This window comes from Cynocephalus volans, chromosome 6 (assembly GCF_027409185.1).
Source record: "Cynocephalus volans isolate mCynVol1 chromosome 6, mCynVol1.pri, whole genome shotgun sequence".
Classification (NCBI taxonomy): domain Eukaryota; kingdom Metazoa; phylum Chordata; class Mammalia; order Dermoptera; family Cynocephalidae; genus Cynocephalus; species Cynocephalus volans.
In genome coordinates this window covers 32,517,487-32,536,410 of record NC_084465.1, presented here as the reverse complement: position 1 = coordinate 32,536,410, position 18,924 = coordinate 32,517,487, and positions in this window count along the sequence as shown.

Sequence of the window (18,924 nt, the reverse complement as noted above, 5' to 3'; positions counted from 1 at the left end):
CAATTTCTAATAGAGACAAAACATTCAACAAACTGTGTAACAGATTCTGAGCTAATGAAAACATTCTATAAATTTCGATTAGTTAAAATGACATTTTATGCAAATGCTGTTTTATGAAGGAATCGATATCTCCAATATCAAACCTTAAAACTCCTTATTAAACTTACTGTTGTTCAATTGCTCCCACCTCAGTCCAATATTGTAACTTCTTGGATTTGTTCTCTTGGGCACCTTTTTTTCTGATACCAAGAAACTCTTTAGTTGTGAAAGGGCTGAATAATAAAATCAAATAGAACGGTTTAAAACTGTCAAGGTTGAATTTCTCATCCCTATGGAGCATGTTCACTTGTTAATTGTCTCCTAATATATTCTTATTAGGCAGTAGTGATCACCCTATCCCTAGCACTCTAAGGAATATGCTACTGGATTGAAGCTATGTTCTCTGTAGCCATTAAGTCCATGACCTTGAAGCCAGCCTCCAATTTTCATATTTCATATTAATTCACAAAGTGTTTCCTGAACACCTACATATATACCAGGCATAATATCAAACACAAAGAATACCGGTATAAAACACAGATGCTGTCTAATTCTCACAGAGTTTCAAAGCCTTATTAGCTTAGGTGGGGCAATCTTATTTAGGGCTCTCATTCTAGCAAAGTAATACTGGTATCTTCATTGTAGAAATTTATAATCTTGCCAGGTAGTGAGACAGAGCAAGTTATCAAAAGATGCAAGGTTATAACAGTTTAAATATCAGAATCCCATGAATATTAAATGCTGAAGGAATTCAAGAGAAAGAGAAAGCACATGGTTGAACATTTAGGAAACAAGGAAAATTTTTTGAAGTCATTCGTCCATTAAGTTGAAGAATTACATCAGCCTGAAGTAAATTAGTTTTGTAATTTTTTTTCCAGCAAGTGTCCCTGAAACATGGTGTGACACAGTATTGGAGTCATTACGTCTATCGGCATTAAATTTTGAAGGCATAAAAAATAACAAACCTTGTTTACCTGCTTATATGGGAAGAAATATCAGAGGGGGGTTGAAACAATCTAAATTATTTGCTCTGAACAACATACACCCATTTTTAAGGCAAGAGTCATCATTTGTAATTTGCCAGATAACAACTTGATTTGTTGCAATTGTTCCCAGTAGTTGAATCGATCCCTGTGCAGATACCTGGTGAAAAGTAATATCGATGCTTTAGGTCAAATTTAGGCCCATGAGCCACTGGCTTGGTTTCATTTGACAGGAAACGGGGGGTTTCTTTTGATCCCTAAATACACTCAAGAACACCCTATTCCATGATGATTTTCAAATACTCATATTTCCCAGTCACCTGAAGAGCATGGTAAAAATGCAGATTCCTAAGCCTTAGTCCTGGAGATTCTGTGTAGGCAGGTCCAGGAACCATCACTTTTAATGCTCGGATGAATCTGATGCAGGCAGTTTACAGAAACACTACTGATTTTTGAAGAGGAAAACTCATGAGAACAGGTCAAAAGCAAGAAATAATTCAATTTGGGGAAAGGGCAACTGGGACCAATGTGTAAGTGTCTGTATGCATTTAAAAGGTTGTTATAAAAATTTTTCCAAGATGAGCAAATCAGGACCCAGGAGTTTCTCTGTTCCCTCTCAATTCTTGGTTTTTGTTGGGGCCTCTGCAGCAGGATAAAGGATACAGTGCCCGTTTGGCTGGTAGTGAGTCTTGGCAGTTTGAATACTCTGTTTTGATTTTTCTAAGTCTACCTGAGCTGTTTCTACTCACACACTTCTGACACCAAGCGTGTGGAGTTTTTCCTTCCGCTTACTAATTTTCCAACTCTCTGAACGCCAACTGGGTGTCTACAATTCAATTCAGTTCTGACACTAACTTCCTGGAGTTAGCTCAGGCCCCACAGTTTAAGTCCCACAAGACTGCCCTCACTTCAGATGCCAGTTGCAAGTCCTAGATTGTCACCTGTATTTCTGACCAACCAAGTATAAATTTGAGAGCTCCCTCAACCCTCTCCTCAGGTTCAATAATTTCCAAGAATGCCTCACAGAACTCAGGAAAATGCTTTATTTACCACTACTGGTTTATGATGAAAGATACAACTCACAAACAGCCAGATGGAAAAGATGCATAGGGCAGGGTATGGGTGAAGGTGTGCAGAACTTCCATGCCCTCTCCGGGCATGCCACTCTCTCAGCACCTTAATGCTTTTACCAGCCTAGAAACTCTCTGAACCCTGTTGTGTAGGGGTTTTTAATTTAGGGGTTTTGGTGGAGGTTTCATTATACAGGCACGATTGACTAAATCATTGGCCATTGGTGGTTAACTGAATCTTCAGACCCTCTCTTCTCCCCGGAGGTCGGGGATGGGGGGTGCTGAAAGTTCTAACCTTCTCATGACACAGTTGGTTTCTCTAACAACCAGCCTCCATTCTGAAGCTATCTAGGGGCCCACCCAAAGTCACCTTATTAGCATAAACTCAGGTATAGTTGAAAGGGGCTGGTTATGAATAGCAAAAGATGCTCCTATTACCTCTATCAGTCAGGAAATTCCAATGGTTTTAGAAGCTCTGTGTCAGGAACCAGGGACAAAGACCAAATATATATTTTTTTATTATATCACAGTACCCCACACAAATTCTTTCTATTGTGGTTCCCATTCCTGCTGCCCGTTACTTGTGTTGGTCCCTTTACAGCAGGACAGACCTAACAGAACCTACAAGAACACCTACCTATTGACGAAAGGTACCAAAGGATTACATTGATTCATGAATACTACAGTTTTTACTACATTTTTAGAATCTTGTAAGAATAAACACTCTTTTGATCTATATTTTCCCCTGAAGAATGGGGAAAAATGAAAATTATTACCAGAATCTTCCTGAGGTCTACAAAGAGTTTATGACCTAGGAAGATATTAATCAAGCTTACCAAACACTAAACTCTGCATGGGCAGAAATGTTATTTTTTATTTTTTTATCATAATAAAACATGCATAACATAAAAGGTATCATCTTAACCATTTTTAGTTTTACAGTTCAGTAACACTAAGTACATTCATGTTGTTATACAATCATCAACACCATCTACAGAATTCTTTACCTTGCAAAACTCCATTATACAATAACTCCCTCTCCTCATCTCCCTTTCCTCCCTTGAAACCACCATTCTACTTTGTCTCTATGTATCTCATATAAATGGACTCATATAGTATTTATCTTTTCATGAGTTGTTTATTTCACATAGCATACTGACCTCAAGTTTCATCCATGTTGTAGCATCTGTCAGAATTTCCTTTTTTTTTTTTTGAAGGCTAAATAATATTCCATTGTATGTACAAACCACATTTTGCTTATCCATTCACCCACCAATGCATACATGGGTTCATGGGCAGAGATTTCTGTCTATTTTGTTCGTTGTCATATCCTTAGCACTTAAAAAACTTCCCAGCATAAATTAGGTATTGAGGTGTTACTTGTCAAGTAAAAAAGTGGTTAACAGTTCAATGTGTGGGTTTTATTATACTTATAACAGCATGATGCCCATTAAATAAGTTGTCAATCTTAATGTGAGTCTGCTTCCGAGTCACCTGGATCTTCTCATCTCTTCTCTTCCCCCACTTTATCTTTCTAATTCTTTTTTTTACTATACCTTCAGTATCCATTTTATTGACTTCTCCCATATTTTTCTGTTCTGTCTCTTAGACAAAATTAATAAAACACTGAAAAATGTATGTAGAAATGCTGGGTAAAGGCAGGGTCGATCGATGCAGTAAACAGTACTTGAGCACCTATGTTCTGTTGGCCTCTGTGCTAGGCATTGGAACCATTCTACTTAGTCAATATGGCTTATTAAATCTTAGTTTAGGGCCTTAATTTCAGTCTGGTCTTTAAAATGCTGAGCATCACTCAAATGAAATTTAGCACTTATAAAGTATTTACTCAAACTATTTAATTCAAGCAATACACAGTAGTGAACCTATTCTAAAGGTAATACTCTCTCAAAGCAATAATAAAGCTTAATCTCTACATTTATCCAAATTAAAGTACCTTTGAAGAGCATTTGCCATACTTATATATACCAAAAATGTGACTGAAAGAAATCAAATTCGATCCCAGGTCAAATGAAGTTGGGCACATTCAGAGTGGTTTGATGGTAAAGCAATTTGCAAAGCCTAGAGTTAAAAGTGATTGAGGTATATTATTCAATTTTTTAGAAATTGCTTGCTGGCTTGAGTCTAGTGCATTTTTTTTCAGGTCTAACTGGATTTTATAAACACCCAAAGATGGGGATTTGTAATGTCAACACTGACAGAACAATAGCTCTATTGGGGCCAACTATTCAATCTTCCAACTGAATTTCTTATTTTCCCTCTTATTTTTTATTCCTTTCAACACTGTAACTTACAAAAAAAAAAAAAAAAACCTCTCTCTTTACTGGACCTAGAAATATTATTTTATGTCACATCTCCTTTCTCTCAAAAACAAAATCAAGGTCCTTTGATCATCTTTTCAGACTCCTAGACTCCTTGAGCAAGGTCTATCTTCATCTAAGCAGAGCCAACAGAAAACAATCCGCATTTCTTATGCCAGCAATCATGCCCTGATGGATTTGAGATTGGTTGTGGCAGATCTGATAGATTTATGGTTTCTTCACTGAAAGCACATCATACCTCATCAATGTTTTGAAACACTAAAACTGCATGAAATACAGACGAAGTTCTCAAAGTATAGAGCAGCTATAGTATGCAGATCAGACAGGAGGGGGGAGGGGAGTCAGACAGACCAGTGATGAATTATTCTTGCTAACAATTTACTGTTCATGTAGGTGGGCTGAGTAACTGCAGCCATTAGAAGATCCCCAAAGTGCCTTCTCTGTCCCCAAAATATTGCCCTAATATTACCAACATCTTTCTTTCCTACTTAGCTTAAAATTCTTACCATTCCTCTTGGGTTATAAAAATAAATAGTTATCAGCTTAGAAGCACTATCGAAATTTACCAAATGGCTGAAGGAAGTTAAAGAGAAGTTCTCTTTATATATTAGCATGAATTATATGTGAAATTGTTCATATCACCTTGAACATATTGAAGTCTTAGAGAAACTGAGGGAGCTAGGGTATAACTAGCTAACAAGGTTGGTATTTGATAACTTTAATATCTGGAATTGCTGAAGACCTTTTCAAGTGTCTTTTTTTCTGTTTAGTCATTTCTTTTTGTTTCTTATAGTCTGGCAAATTTGTAATTGAATGCTGGATACGGTGTATGAAAAATTCTCGAGAAATTTTGCTTTTGGTGGGCAGTTAGAGTAGGGGAAATTCACCTTAATCCAGTCTGAAATTAAAATTGAGCTAGTTTGAATCTGAATTTTGTCTTTGTGTAGGCTGATTTGTTTCTAGTTTGTTTTGCTATTAAGGATTAACTCTTTAGAAATTGCAATTGAAATCTTGGCTTGTTATCTAGGTCTGCGAAGGGGGCAGCAGCGACAAAGCTCTAGTCGGATTTTCAGCCTCCCAACCAACCATCAGGCGCAAATTGGCAAATGCCTCAAGGGGAAAAGAAGCACTGAGTCTTGTGCTCATTCACTTCCTTTTCTTTCTCTCCAGCAATGCGGCCCTCACATTCTTGCTGCCTTGGAATCCCTCTGATGTCTTGCAAGAGAGAAAATTTTCATCCAGATTGTCGGAGGCCATGCGTCCGTGGACTTCGGCCTGGGAACGTACGTTCAGCGGAGCTGCGGGGAATCTCCGTCTGTGTGGCCAGGGGTCCCGCGGAAGTTTTCCCCAAAGTCCCTATCCCGGTGTTCCCTGGATCGCATGTACTCATCAACGCCCCCGGAAATAATTGGATGTTTTATGGGAATGTTTATGCTCTTGTGCGTTTGGTGTGAGGTGGCAGTTGTACCTTTTTATAACGATACAAATGAGATTACATTTTTTTCTGGTTATTGAAACTGGTTTTTTTGAGAAACTTTTAGTTAATAAAAACAAGTTTGATTTGATTCATGAAACCCAGGCAAAAATGTTAAAAAGTACACCTGGGTCTATGATTTGTTCCAACCATTGTTCCAAAAAGCAGGTACAGAGAAGCCAAGAGGCCTTTCTGTACAGATGAATGGATGGGGCGGTGAGATAAAGTAAAATAACAATAAGTTTCCTGTAAATTTACCTGAGGTACAGGTTGCCCGGGGTCATTATTCTACCACGCATGGGTTTGGTTTCCACTGTCGGAGATGACAATTGTGTTGGTTAAATATTAAAAGTCTGGTGGGCTCTTGGAGGAAAAAATGGCATGCTACATGTAGGAGCTGATAGACCCCCTCTTTCATATACAGGGCCATATATAGAGGACAAATATATGATTTGATAAGATTAAATATGAGCAAAAAATTTAAAGTTTTGTTTATGAAAAAATCAGTTAGGTCTGGACTTTTAAGTTGTTCAAAAATTTTTAAACAAAAAATTGTTTTACACAAATAGTTAAGTCATATTATAGAAAGATGTGCTTTTTAAATAATTGTTGCTTTTAGTTGATTGATATAAAAAATTAAAATCAAAATAGGTGATGGATTTATAAAAATTATATGTTGTAAGGGTTAAATGTTTTATTCGAAAACTGCATGTGCTGCCAACCGTGAGGTCTCTGGCCACTGGCCACAGACCTCGGTTTGAAAGTCTTGCTTGCTGGTTCAGTTTGTTTCACTTTAAAGAATATGTACTTTTCTGGGAGATTGTGACCTGTGACTGATTGGGAACACTCAGTTGAGAGGATTCATTACCTTTCTCAATTTGAAGAATAATATGTACTTTCCTAAAGACTATGGTTTGTAAATAATGACATGTAGTTCCTTAAAAATTTATGATTCAGTATGATCAAAAGAAAATGATTGAAGTATTGTATTGATCAATTTTATGTTCATAGTTTAATATTAAGCTAATGAAAAATGTTTGCTTTATGAAATTAGAGGATAGACATGGTATAAGTAAAGGAGAATGACTTTTGTCCATCGTCCACTGATGCACTAGACATCATTGGTCTGTCTTTTCCTTCTTTTTTATTTTCCTCGCCGACTCCACTCATCCTTCTCGGGCTCCAAGAACCAGCTGGAGCTGGACTCTGGCACCAGATTTTCACGTTCTTAAGTTTTTCTTGGAGGAAGGATTGGCCTCCTGTGAGTTAGTCTGCCATAGCTAGAAGCAGAAGTCATGGTGGGTATTTGGAATTGACCTGGCATGCCAAGGAAGAAGCCACAGAAAAGGAAAGGCAGCAGAAGATTTTGCATTTGTGAGTGTGTGGAAGTGTGTGTGTGTGTTTTCTCCCCTGAGGGGATTGCCTTTCTACTGGCTGATATAACTTTTTCTTAGACTCCTTATCACGGTGCCACCACCCTGACCACCTCCGAAGGCCAACCCTTCAGAAACATCATGACTGCTTTGCCACTTCCTTGGCTGTGATGAATTATTGTCCTTTTTTCAAATCTTTCATTTCCCCCTGCTGTGTGGTCTCTGGGATTCTCATTGAAGAAACCTATAAAGCAGTAAGTATTGTTCAAATGACTTTGAACAACTAAGTTTACATAAGTAGTAGTTCTTCCACAAGCTTGAACAATACCCAACCCATGTGACTGGAAGAGATCTTAGAGAACACACAGTCTGTTCTGTCACGAAGAAGCCAACCTGCTCAAGGTCCCACACTATTTTGTGGAAGAAACAGTAAGTGTCTCTTCCCATCCAGTGCTCTTGCAACAATACTCGGTTGCACGCAGTAGATCAGGTACTTCACAGGAAAATTTCTGTTGACTGATTCTTAGATTCTGTACTTATAATGTTCTCACTGGGAAATGACTTTTGTGATCGATTTTGCCTATCAGTCTCACTGCATCTTATACCCTAAACTTATTTTTGCTAGTATTTAAAAAAAAAATTTTATTATACATACATGTAGGGTACAACATTGATTTTCAATAATTGTGTAGAATGTGTGGTAGTTAGATCAGTATAGTTGGCTTATTCATCATTATAATACACAATCATTCTTTGTGTTCACTGACCAGTTCCTCATTAGCCCCCTTCCCTCTCCTCTCCCCTCCCCTTTTCCACTTCTAGTTTTCTAAAAGTTCAACATATTACGGTGATTGCTGTTTCTTTCTTTCTCTCTGTCTCTCTTTATTATTTGTTTATTTATGGATTCAGCTCCCAGCTATGACTGAGAACACACGGTATTTCTCTTTCTGTACCTGGGTTGTTTCACTTAGGATAATTTTCTCCAGGCTTATCCATGCTGTTGAAAATGGTAGAATTTTATTCTTTTTTATGGCTAAGTAGTATTTCATTGTGTATATATACCACAATTTCCTTATCCTGTCATCTATCAATGAATATTGAGGTTGGTTCCATCACTTAGCTATTGTAAATAAAGCTGCAATAAACATGGGAGTGCAGGTATGCCTTCGACCTGATGTTTTCCAATCTTCTGCATATATCACCAATAGTGGGATTGCTGGATCTATGGAAGTTCTATCTGTAGTTGTTTAAGGAACCTCCATACTGTTCTCCATAATGGTTGTACTAATTTACAGTCCCACCAACAGTGCAGGAGGGTTTCTTTCTCTCCACATCCTTGTCTGCATTTGCTATTCTCTGTTTTTTTTATAATGGCCAGTCTGATTGGGGTGAGGTGATATCTCAAGGTGGTTTTGATTTGCATTTCACTGATGATTAGTGATGTTGAGCATTTTTTCATATACCTGTTGGCCATTTGTATGTTTTCCTTTGAGAAATGTCTATTCACCTCCTTTGCCCATTTTTTAATTAGACTATTTGGTTTTTTGTTGTTAAGTTGTTAGAACTGATAAATGAATTCAATAAGGTTGCAGGATACAAAATTAACATACAAAAATCAATAGCATTTTAATACACCAACAACAAACTAGAAGAAAAAGAGATCAAGAAAGCAAGCCCATTTATAATAGTCTCCAAAAAAAACAAAATACCTAGGAATAAATCTAACCAAAGAGGTGAAAGATCTCTACAACGAGAACTACAAATCACTTCTGAAAGAAATTAAAGAAGACACTAAGAGATGGAAAGACATTCCTTGTTCGTGGATTGGAAGAATCAGTACAGTAAAAATGTCCCTACTACCTGAACTTTTTCTTTAAGATACTGGTCTGGGGTGTCAAAAGATGACTGTGATTTTTGAACTTACATGTTAATGTGTACATGAGGGTGTTGTTTTAAGTCAGTTCTCCATGAAACAGACATTTCCATGAAGTTTATTAGGAAAATTTGAGGGGAATGCAGAAAGTGAGGTTGGGCCGAAGGAAGGTTTAAACTAGCTGAAGTCAAACAAAGGCTCACCCAATCACGTGGGTACTCTGGAGCTGGAATGGCCCCCTCAGAGTGGCCCTGCCTTTATCCAGGGGTATCAGACATTAAATCCCCTACCTGGATAAGTCAGCCAGTCACTTGATTCAGGCTGACTTCAGGGAAAAAGTATGGCTTTAGGCAAGGTGGCTCTCTTTGGCTAAGGGTATTTCCCAGAGAGGGACTCAACTGAAAGCCATCAAATGATAAATCTCTCAAGCCTCATTCCTGGAAGGGGAACCTGGGTAGCACATCACAGCATCCACTAGAGTTACTAAGTTAAAGCGAAAGCTACAACAAGTAAAAATTAAAAGGGAGTAATTAAAAATGAACATCAAATAAGCTAAAATTTATCTGCTTTGTCTGTTAGGTTGTCCTTAAAATAAACAGCAGATAGCCACAGTCTTGAGGCAAAATAACCTAATGGTTTTATTCATAAATATTTTTCACTTACTATGAAAGGCATTAAGGAAGCATGCAAATTTCACATTCATTCTGTCTTTTAGGAAAGGACGGTTATTGGAGTTCAGGTAATTGCTTTCTAAAGAGTACTTTATTGTTTTCATGTTCCTTGGGCAAGTTTTTCTGAGAACTTTGGTAGAATAACGACCCTGAAGTCAAAGGAACTAAAGAGCAGACATTATTCTCTGATCATGCATTTTACCTTATTTGGAGCTGAATAAATGTTTATTTAATAAGAATAGTCACTGTATAGTCAAAAAGGCATGTCTGTACTTGCCTTTGGCAATGATTATAAGTATCCATTAATATATTTAACAAAATGAATTAATGTTCTTCAACAGAAGAGCTATCATGTTAGTATCTTTATTGAGTTAGTTTAAGGGCATATATAAAGCACATGATCTTTGAAACTGCCAAATTCCAAGTTTTAGGAATAATTTAAATAATAAATACAGCAATTTTTAAAAAAACATGATTCATTTATACACATTTTCAATTTTCTCTATTCCAACCAAATTGAAAATGAAAGTAATTTTGTATTGCCATCTTGAAATTCTGAAGCATATCTCCTATTAGTCTTTAAATTACCTCCAGTTGGGTGTGGGTGGATGTGTAGTTATTCTTAGAAGTCAAGTAAAACAAGTTATGTGTTTGAAATCATAACGTTTTTAGAGAGAATAGATAAAAAATATATTCTTATGAGACAGCATCAAATAAGAAATTAAGGACCAATTTGAAGGGATGGAAAAAGAATCTCCTGTTAATCCTTGAGTCCTTTAACCTGCCAGAAAATCATTATTTTTCATACCCAGTATAATCCAGAAATAAGTGTTGGTGATTGGAGGACTATAAGACCATCTGATTTTCTTATTTCTCAAATTCTAATTCATACAAGAGGATACATAAAATTTGCAAATTTGTTTGCCTAGTGTGATTCAAGGAACACCTCAAAGCCATACCTGATCTTAGATATCTTTCCCCACATAAACTCCCCAAATTTTGCCCCTTCAACCTATCCAGAATTCTCCTTTATTGGAGGAACTAATGGGAATGCTGCAACCATTATACATTATACTTGGGAGGAAGCCCAGACATTGAGTGATTTTTATGCATTTAGTGTCCTGCACATATTTGATGCTTAGACATTTTAGGTTTTTCAGTTTGCACAGAGAATTTAGCAGATTATCTATTGAAGAGCTCTGAAGAGATGATAGAGCATAGGAAGGAAGGAGTTTAAAAAGATTGGCAGAGAAGGGCTCTGAGCTTTTAAAGAAAGATACTTGAGTAGGAGGGTATTTCAATTTTTTTGTTCCTTCATCACTTTCACTGCTTCACTTGACTTGCCTTAAAAAAAAGTTTGTGGAAAGTAGAATTAAAATATAATACTAATCTTTCCATGAACTTTCTGAAATACTCTCATACATGGCCAGAAGATGTGGTCAAGAACCTAAAGACATAATTCATGGGTTTCATAATTCTCTCTGATGTCAATCCTATTAGGTTGCCTCTCATTTTCTAATATTCACTTGAGTAATACCTTTCTCTGACTCACATTGTTCCTAGCACTTTTTCATATTTTTTTTTTCAGTTTGATTTTTTTTTTATTTAATCATAATTGATTATACATATTTTGGGGGTTCAACATTGACATATGTTGATCAAATCAATATTATTAGCATAAACATTACTACAAATTGTACTTATTCTTTTTTTAGCTATGAATTTGTTTTTTTTTTTTAATTTTTATTTTATTTTGTCAATATACAATGTGGTTGATTATTGTGGCCCTCCCTCCTCCCTCTTCCCCCTCCCACCCAACAATGTCCTTTCTGTTTGCTTGTCATATCAACTTCAAGGAATTGTAGTTGTAATGCCTTATTCCCCCTCCGGTTTTTTTGGGGGGGTGTGAATTTATTTATTTATTTATTTTTAGCTCCCACCAATAGGTGAGAACATGTGGTATTTCTCTTTATTTTTTATTTATTTATTTATTTATTTTCTTATTTTTTTATTTAATTTTTATTTTTTTTATTTTGTCGATATACAATGTGGTTGGTTATTGTGGCCCTTTACCGAAACCCTCCTCTCTCCTCCCTCTTCCCCCTCCCACCCAACAATGTCCTTTCTGTTTTCTTGTTGTATCAACTTCAAAGAATTGTAATTGTTGTGTCTTCTTCCCTCCCCCACCCAGGTTATTTGCGTATTTATTTATTTATTTTTAGCTCCCCAAAAATGAGTGAGAATATGTGATATTTCTCTTTCTGTGCCTGACTCATTTCACTTAATATAATTCTCTCTAGGTCCATCCATGTTGTTACAAATGGCAGTATTTCATTCTTTTTTATAGCAGAGTAGTATTCCATTGTGTAGATATACCACATTTTCCATATCCACTCATCTGATGATGGACATTTGGGCTGGTTCCAACTCTTAGCTATTGTAAAGAGTGCTGCGATGAACATTGGGGAACAGGTATACCTTCGACTTGATGATTTCCATTCCTCTGGGTATATTCCCAGCAGTGGGATAGCTGGGTCATATGGTAGATCTGTCTGCAATTGTTTGAGGAACCTCCATACCATTTTCCATAGAGGCTGCACCATTTTGCAGTCCCACCAACAGTGTATGAGAGTTCCTTTTTCTCCGCAACCTCGCCAGCATTTATCATTCACAGTCTTTTGGATATTAGCCATCCTAACTGGGGTGAGATGGTATCCCAGTGTGGTTTTGATTTGCATTTCCCGAATGCTGAGTGATGTTGAGCATTTTTTCATGTGTCCATTGGCCATTCGTATACTTCACCTTAATGAACTAGAAAAACAAGAACAATTCAAACCCAAAGTTAGCAGCCAGAAAGAAATCATTAAAATCAGAGCAGAACTTAATGAAATTGAAACCCAAAAAATGAAACAAAAGATCAATGAATCAAAAAGTTGGTTTTTTGAAAAGATAAATAAAATTGACTAACTATTGGCACAGCTAACTAAAAAAAGAAGAGAGAAGACCCAAATAACAAAAATTAGAAATGAAAAAGGTGATATTGCAACTGATACCTCTGAAATACAAGGAATCATTCAAGACTACTGTAAACAACTATAGGCCAACAAATTTGAAAATCTGGAGGAAATGGATAAATTTCTGGACACACACAAACTACCAAAACTGAGCCAAGAAGATGTAGAAAATCTGAACAGATCAATAACAATAAAAGAGATTGAAGCAGTTATCAGAAGGCTCCCAACAAAGAAAAACCCAGGACCGGATGGATTCACAGCAGAATTCTACCAAACATTCAAAGAGGAATTGACACCAATTCTCTACAAACTATTCCAAAAGATTGAAACAGAGGCAATTCTCCCAAACTCATTCTATGAAGCAAATATCACCCTGATACCAAAACCAGGTAAAGATACAACTAAAAAAGAAAACTACAGGCCTATATCCTTGATGAATACACATGCAAAAATCCTTAATAAAATACCAGCTAACAGAATACAGCAACACATACACAAAATTATACACCATGATCAAGTGGGATTCATCCCAGGGATTCAAGGTTGGTTCAACATACACAAATCAATAAATGTGACACACCATATCAATGAAATCAAACACAAGGACCATATGATCATCTCTATAGATGCTGAAAAAGCATTTGATAAAATTCAACACTCATTCATGATAAAGACTCTCTACAAGTTTGGTATAGATGGAAAGTATTTCAACATAATTTAAACCATATATGATAAACCCACTGCCAATATCATCTTGAATAGGGAAAAGCTGAATGCTTTTCCTTTAAGAACAGGAACTAGGCCAGGATGCCCACTCTCACCACTCCTATTCAACATAGTGTTGGAAATACTTTTTCATATTTTTTATATTTGAGAATGTTAATGTGCTTCTACTTCCTTTCTCTTCTTAACTCTGAGGACTTTTATTTATTGCCAAGCACAACCAAGAATCACACTAAAAAGCAGAAATTAAAAATGTTTGCCACTTATAAGCAAAATACTGGTTACTTATGTTTCGCTATCAATGAAATAAGAAAATATCAAGACCAAAGAAGCAACGTATTGTTTCTTCTATTTCTAAGCTAAGTATGTATTCTTTCCTAATTCATTCCTAACATTGATCATTAGGGAAAAACTGAAAGATTATGCCTTGTTACTAATGCCATTTTTGTAGTTTAGTATTCTGTTCAAAATTTCTCTGATGATGCCAATAATTGCTCTTTTCATACCGAGATCTTCTGGCTCTAAATATTTGATAAACCCTGTATCAAAGCTTTTATGACTTTTGGTAAAGTGGAAAAAAACACTTTGCAATTAACCAATCTAAAAGCTCAAAGATAGATTTTCAAGTAATGATGGTCTCCTTAAGAGTATTTTTACAAGAAAATTCATAATATATATCTCTGTCTAGATATAGACGATTTTCTGCTATAGCTGTAGCCTTCTTTTATGTAAAACTGGTAATAAAGCTAATCTGAGCATTGCTCCTTACTCTTTGATATATTTTATTTAGAATATTTTTCATGTATCATGTATAGAGATGGAAATAAATTTCTAGAGAAAAGGGAATATATATATACACAGAGAGAGAGAGAGACAAATATGCACACATATGTGGGTACGTGTATACACAGAGGTATGTATGGGGGTACCTACTCATGTAAATATTGTAAAAGAACAATTTTCAGTGAGCATGCCTCAAAAATTTGAATACTTATTTATAGATAAAGATAACATCTAAACATGAATTTCCAACATAGTTCTTCAAAGTGTATTACTGTTTAAATCCTAGAAATAGAAAAGCATGTGATTATATGAGGTTACTTCAAAAAGTTCATAGAAATACTTGTATTATCTTTTAATTGTATATTTCTATGAACATTTTGAGGTACCCTTGTATAGTATCTCTTCTTTTTAGGCTTCAGGTGTTTGAGTAGAAAAACCTATCATCTAAAATTTTAAGAGCAAAACTTTAGAGGGATACTAGAACTTTGAATGTTCTGAGATTTACTTAATATGAGCAATTTTCTTGCTCTTTTGCCTGCCTGGTAAATCATTTACTCCAGCAGGCAAAATTGTTCTTTTAAGAAACCTTCTTTCAAAAAAAAAAAATCTCAAAATAGAGTTGAAATAGGAGCACTTTGTACTTGCTCCAAATACAAACCTACCAAAATAGAAAAGTGCTTGGCTTTTTACTCAAGACCTAGAGGGAAAATGGGAGGAATGAGTTTTAAGTGAGAAAGATGTATCTAAAAATCCCTTCTACTAAAATAGAAAGAAAACTATAAACTATTGGATGGACAAGGTTTAAACTTTGGCAGGAGTGGAATTATATGAGTACTGTATAAGTTTTGTGCCCAAAAGACCTAGAGGGCAAAATAACACTTCGTTCTGGAGTTGAATATCTATACCTATTCACTCCCAATCCTCAAACTCTAGCAACTGGACAGTCCTGTTGGGATATGTCAATCCTGTGTCCAAGTTATGAGCATTTCAGCAATACCTTTGTCTATTTCTCATACAGAATGGAGAGGAAAAAATGATTTTCAGAACCAAAATCATAACCAGGAAAGAGGCATTACATAAAAGAAGGAGCCAAAACTAGATGTAGCTAGTTTTTTCTCAAGTCTCAAAAGAAGTATCTACTTTACTTTCCACTCTGTTAATTCATAGGCTTACCATAACTCTGAATAGCATGTTACATATGTTTAACTACATACAAATATATCTATATATCATGATATTTGAGAGTCCCCTACCTGCTCTTATTTTCTATCATTTTTCTGTATATACAACTTGCCCATGATAGTAGTCTTGGCACCTCTACCATCAGGGTAATAGAATACACAGAAAGAAATACAGATGTACCCTTACACAAGATGCATACACACATACACACATATACATACACATATATATTGTTGGTCTTGGAATAGATCGGTGACATAAAAAAAAAAAGTAAATGAAATGGAAGTTGATCAAAACCAGCATCCAGAAAACATAAATTTCCAAGGCAGATTCCAAAAGTTAAGACCAATTAGCCAAAAATGGATTGGAAGCCAAAAAGAGAATGAGACTAGGTGAGAAGAACCATGCTGACCTGGAGGCTGGAGATCCTGTCATGCGTACTGGGGCTGCAGTTAATCTTTCCTGGGCTCTTGCCTCTAGATCTTAAGGTCAGTGTGCATGATTCCTAATAAAACATGCAGATACAAAAATCTTTGGAAACCCTAACAAATAGAATGAAATAAAGGAATAATACATCACAATCAAGCACGGTTTGTATTACCAATCAAAAGTGGTTCATTATAAACCGCGTTGTGAGATTAACAAGGAAGATATAATCATTTTATAATGGAAATGTTTGTCAAAAAGAATTTGATAATATTTAACATGTATTCCTAATCAGTTACTTAAATTTTTTTATTAAGAACACTTGTCATAAATGAAGATATAACATTATATATAACAACACATTTACAGCACTTCTGTTAAAGAGCAAGTCATCTGTACTTTTAATTAACTTATGGAGGGGTGACAAGGGGGCAGAGTTTTTACCTTGGACAAACTGCTGTTATGAGAGAGTAGAGAAAACATGAATAAATAGGGGACATCAGGCAGTAGAGTGAGAGCAGAGCAAATCAGAGAGAGGAGCAGAGGGGCTCGGGGTGGCCTCCAGGAGCTGGGGGCAGACACTTCTGTGATTACTTCCTGATCTCCACCATAGCTTCTCTGAGATATGGCTTCTTTTCTGATTTTAAACTAACAGTCACCTTTAAGATTAAATAATATAAAAACTATAAATAAGGTGATCAACCATAATTTCAGCACTTTGTGGTGCTTATTCTTCACTGTGTGAGTGTGTATATATGTGGTGTGCACATGTGTGCATGTATTTATGTATATATATATATGTACCTATAAGGTATTTTCATGCAATGCTGATTTGAATTTATGTAACCATTATGGAGAGCAGTTTGAAAATGTGTATTGGGAACTTCAAAAATAATCCTATCGGGTTTTGTTTTTCAACAAATATTTATTGACACAATAATTCATAGAACTTTCAAAAGGAGAGAATAAAACTGAGGCCAACAGAGGTGGGAAAGGGGAATGGGAAAAGGAGTTAGCAAGAAATTGGTAATGGGCCACAAAAAGAGATTACATTGCGCTATGTTGAATATACTAATTATCCTCATTTGAGCATCACATATTGCACACAGGTATTGATACTCAATGCTGTACCCCACAGATATGTACAGTCAATTATGTTTCCATTATATATAGAGAGAGAGAGAGAAAGAGAGAGAGAGAGAGAGAGTACTTACTATGTGCTATGGATCAAATATGTCCCCCCCAAACTTTATGTATTGGAAACTGAATCCCCATTGTAATACTGTTAAGAGGGTGGGAAATCTTTTTATGGTAATTGAAAGGTGGGGCCTTTAAGAGGTACAGATTGTGAGGACTGCACCCTTATGAATGGATTAATCCATTGATGGTTTCATGGGCAGTCATGGGTGTGGTTCTGATGGCTTTATAAGGAGAGTGAATGAGCAGGTTAGCTCTCTCTTGCTCAGCCCATTCTTGCCTTGTGACACCCTGCAACACTGTGGAGTCACCACCAAGAGCAAGACCCCACCAGATGTGTTCCCTGGGACTTTGGACTTCCCACCCTCCAAACGGTAAAAAATAAATTTCATTTCTTTATAAATTACCCAGTTTTGGTTATTCTGTTATAAGCAATAGAAAACAGACTAATACACTATGTGTCAGGCACTCTTCTGGGCTTGTGGGATATACCTTAATGAACAAAACAGAAAAAAATCTCTGACCATATGGAGCTTATAGTAAGAGCAAGGGAGGAAATAAATAATCAAAATAATAAATAATACACATATTGTATAATTGAAAAAGATGAATGCTATGGAAAAGGAAAATAGCAAAATGGGGTAAAGGAGTGAGATTCCAGACGGGGCAGGATGGAAACATGCTGAAGTATAAAATAGCGTTGTAAAAACCAGAGTGCAGACTTGAAGATGGAGGAAGTTACTGTGAGGATATCTGGGATAAGATCATGCCAGATCATGACAGAAATTTCCACTTTAAGAATATATTCCAAAGAAATATATGTATATATGTGGTTTTATATTGTTTTATGGTAATGGAACATACTTCACATATCATTGTGTAATCTGTCTTTATTTAACATATATTATGAATCATTTTTAAGACAATAAACACATACCTTTTTACGGTCAAGTAGTATTCCAATGAAAGGGTGTGCTGTAAGTTATTTAACCAACCCCCCAATTTCCAATATTGTAAAAAATACTATAAATCAATATTTTTGCACATATATGGTTTTGTTTTGTTTTTGCTTTAGAACAGGAAAGTGGTGTCTCTAGGTCAAAGAAATGAGCAGTTTTAAGCCTTAGAACTATACTAATATGTGCTTTATAAACTGACAATTCTCGTTTTCTTTGTGCAAACAAATTCCTGACCACGGACGTGCCCAGTGCCCAGGTCGTAACTGCTGCTGAAGTGCAGACTTTCCATGTGGACTTCCTTGCAGACCCAGCACACCTTCCTGGTGTCCAGTCACCTGCTCTTGGCTGAGGGATGCAGGTGTAGGACCATCCTGTGTCTTCCCTTCCACTCCCCTCTGAGATCTAAAGGTCAGTTAGTGACACTGGGCAGCCCTGAGCTTTGCTTTTTACTTCTGTGCTTTCTCAGAAACCCTACTGATCCTATGAACCACACATTCTGGTTTTGTAAGGGAAAAAAAATTTTAATCCCATTTCTCCCAGTTATTTTCTCTTATTTTCCCCACATTTTTTTCTCTGTAATCATCTATAGGCCACTCATCTTATCTGAATGTAATAACTACTGCAATGCTTTGCTGTGACTTTCCTACTTACATTCCTTCTAGTTTATAAACAAACAAACAAACAAAAGCTATTGCTTTCCAATGCTGGCAATGTTCTGAGGAAAACAGTATTTTATTTCTATCTATGCTGTTTTCAGGGTAAGTTATTACAATCCTCCTGGAAAGTGGTTTGGCAAAGGGAAACAAGCTATAAATGTT